This window comes from Hipposideros armiger, unplaced genomic scaffold, assembly GCF_001890085.2.
Source record: "Hipposideros armiger isolate ML-2016 unplaced genomic scaffold, ASM189008v1 scaffold_1575, whole genome shotgun sequence".
Taxonomy (NCBI): domain Eukaryota; kingdom Metazoa; phylum Chordata; class Mammalia; order Chiroptera; family Hipposideridae; genus Hipposideros; species Hipposideros armiger.
The window spans coordinates 54794-58073 of record NW_017732925.1 but is presented as its reverse complement, the minus strand read 5'-3'; the positions used below and the strand labels follow the sequence as shown (position 1 = coordinate 58073).

The 3280-nt window shown below is 42.2% G+C and overlaps 1 long non-coding RNA gene across 1 annotated transcript in view; it reads left to right on the top strand.

Moving 5' to 3' along the window:
• Positions 1-2764, top strand: part of LOC109377816 (uncharacterized) — a 9934-nt gene extending 7170 nt beyond the window's left edge. The window contains exons 2-3 of the long non-coding RNA XR_002122937.1: positions 1438-1473; positions 2436-2764. This is a non-coding gene — a long non-coding RNA (uncharacterized LOC109377816). The remainder of the gene's footprint in view (positions 1-1437; positions 1474-2435) is intronic.
• Positions 2765-3280: the final 516 nt, after the last annotated feature.

The window sequence follows — 3280 nt, the reverse complement described above, 5'->3', positions numbered from 1 at the left end:
ACACACACACACACACACACACACACACACACACACACACACACACACACACACACCACAATAGAAGAACAGAGAAACAGTCTCCAAAAACACACTGAAAATCAAATGATGACAGAACGAAACTAATATCTGTACCAATGGCATAGACACTGTTCCTTTGAAAACTTTACCCAAGTCACATGTACCTTTTAGAAATAAATGAGACACTAACAACATCCTACCCACCCCATCCTGTTGGCCTCAGTCCCCAACAGAAATGAGGCTACAGTAGACTTGATGTGAGCAAACCATAACCTAGCCTATCTGGGGATGAGATCCATCCAGTATGGCATTTAAAGATGCCATTGTTCTACTCATCCTTATAAAGGAGACTCCCAGGTTTCCTCCAACAGAGTTCGGAGTCACTCCAGAGCTTCTTCCAACATGCTGCTGGTCTTGCTTTTAGTGGCCTTGCTGGCCCTGAGCTCAGCTCAGAGCACAAATCATGGTAAAAAAAAAATAAAAATAAAAAAATAAGGGGGGCGGGGGAGGTGCTGTGAGTGCTTGGGGCTTGGGAGATCACACTGCAGTGAGGGGAGGAAGTGGGTAGGGTGGGCAGGGAGAGGAGAGGGAAGATGAGGTGGCAGAAAGCTTAAGACAAGGACAGGCCTGTCATACCAGGCCTTGTACTTTATTTAAAGTACAATTGGAACCCAATAAAGAATTTCCACACGAGACATGACAAGGTAAGTTTCTCATTTTTAGAAAGGTCTCTCTGACTGTGCTGTGAAGGATTCACTGGAGGATGGCAAGGCTGATACAGGGACGCTCAGTCACGAGGACATGACGGTGATCAAAGTAGACAGTGGAGGAAGGCAGCCTTGCTAGAGAAGACAGTATAGATGAAGGGATAAGCCCATATCAGAGCTAATTCAGAGGTAGAGAATAGGATAAAAAAATTCCTCTCTCACTACATAGGAATATAGAGATTCCAGGGCCCGATTTTCTCATTTTTCTCCCACCCACATGTAATATTTCAATGTGCTGTGACCAATATGTGGAAGATTGTATCCAAATGTTTACTCCTGGTCACCCCTCTTGAGAAAGCATGTTAATATAAGTAACGTGTTTAATAAAGAAATAGGGCAGAAAAAATATGACATTGAGTAAAAAAATATGACATTGAAATACCACAACACTTAACCTGAATCAGCATTAAGAAGGACAAAAGGGGCCTTTTCTATTTTGAGTTTGTGATTGATACTCAGCATAGTAACAAACCCTGCCACCCCCTTACATCTTCCTTCCTTTCCAACAATATCACAAACAGTGGCTGACAAGATAACTTAGGGGGTATACAAGTTGTGATTGCGAGTGTTCCTTTTCCTGCAGAATAATTGTGAGCCCTGAAAAATTCAAGACTTAACTTTTCACTTCATCTTGTGCTTCTTTTCCTAGATTTCATCTATGATGACTATACCACCATGATACCAGGTAAATCCTTATTAATCGTCCATCACGTTTCCTTCCTTTTTTTCCCTCATGAACTGTTCATTTCTCCAGCGTCTTATTATCATCATTTTCTTGTCAGGAATTGATTAATGTGACTACACTAAAGATATAGGCAAACCATTTATCCAGCCTTGATTCTGGGGAACATAAGCAGGGCCTCAACTTGAATAATAGAGATGTGTGTCTCTGGCTTGGGTGACAATAGGAATATGCTGCCTGTACTCTCGGGCAAGACATGACTGCTGAGAAATGACCCAAAAAGGAAATTAGTCCTCGTTCTGACTCCTCCAGTCTCCTGAGAAGCCCTCAACTCTTCCGTCTTCCCCAATGTTCCTCTTTATAAATATATAATTTAAGAAAAACTGCAGAAAATAAAGGTCTGGGTCCCCTTTCTCAATATTTCTCCACTCAACTGTGTCCTGGTAGCTGATAAAAATTTGCCACAGTTATTCAGTTAATCCTGTGTGGGCCATCACTTTGTCTTTCTCTTTTCTCTCTCAGTATTTCTCTACCTTGGTCTTAGAGTCTGAGGAACCAGCTCTAATTTCCATATGGGGCTCAAGCAGCCAGACTTGAAGTCACAGTTGGCAAGTTATCTCAGTAGCATAAAATATAACTGGCAACATAGCTGACATTTATAATATCTTTGCATCTCTTCTGTCCTTGGAAACAACCTCTGGGAATTCTAAGATATCCAAGAGCTAGTTTTTTTAATGAAATTTAAAGGCACATGTTTGTCTCAGGAGCAAAGAACTAAGACTTTCAATCACTAGCATGTGGATTGGAAGGAGTATTGCATAAGGAAGCAGTGGATAGGAGGGAGGTTGGTAGTTGAGAGGCAGGTTCTTGGAGAAAAGAACTATCTGATAATGTCATCAGAGATCAAAATGAAAGGGGTGTCTTTCAACATCAAGCTCACCTATTCTTGTGCCATACCCATTCAGATGTAGACAACACAAGTGAGAGCCCAGATCAGGAGACTGAGGGACCACCTTTTGAAGGATTCCCACCTAGACCCACTTTTGATGATGAAAACCAAGATGATGGTCTTTGGCAGAGACCACCTCCACCAGCAGACCATCACTACCATCCTCCCCCACCTCCTCCTGGAAACCAATAAGGACCACCCACACCAGGAGACCATCACCTCCATCCTCCCCAATCTCCTCCTGGAAACCGACAAGGACCTCCCCTATCAGGAGACCATCACCACGATTTTCCCCCACAAGGAGTTAGACCACCGAAACCTCCCCAAGGCCAACCTGCCAAGTAATCTGGAATTCAATGACAGGTATGATTCAAGTTGCTTCTCCATTGAAGGCCCTAACTCCTACAGTTCTCAAACTTTAGTGTGCCAGTGAATCAACTAGAAACATGTTGAAATTGCCTAGTCCTGGACCACATTTCTAAAGATTTGTATTCAGATATTTTGGACTAAAGTAGCAAGGCCCTGTATTTTTAACAAGCTGTTCAAGGTAAGTCTGATTTTGAGAAATGCTGCCCATAAGTTGCCCTTTTCCCAATGGTTTTCTATCTTAAAATCAGCTGGTAATGAGAAAAAAAGAGCAGTATTCTCCCTTTGTTCCTCTCCTCTTCTCCTTGTCAGGTTCTACAGCTTCCCATCTCAACTTTCCACCAGACCACTCTTTGCTCAGTCCTGCCTCACACCAGGCCTCTCAGGTCCAGTAGTCCTGCTACATGATACTTTAATTTTATGCTGCTAAATGTTATCTAGTGTTTTACATATTTACTTTTAAATTGAAGTTTAAAAAAAAATCTAACAGAACAG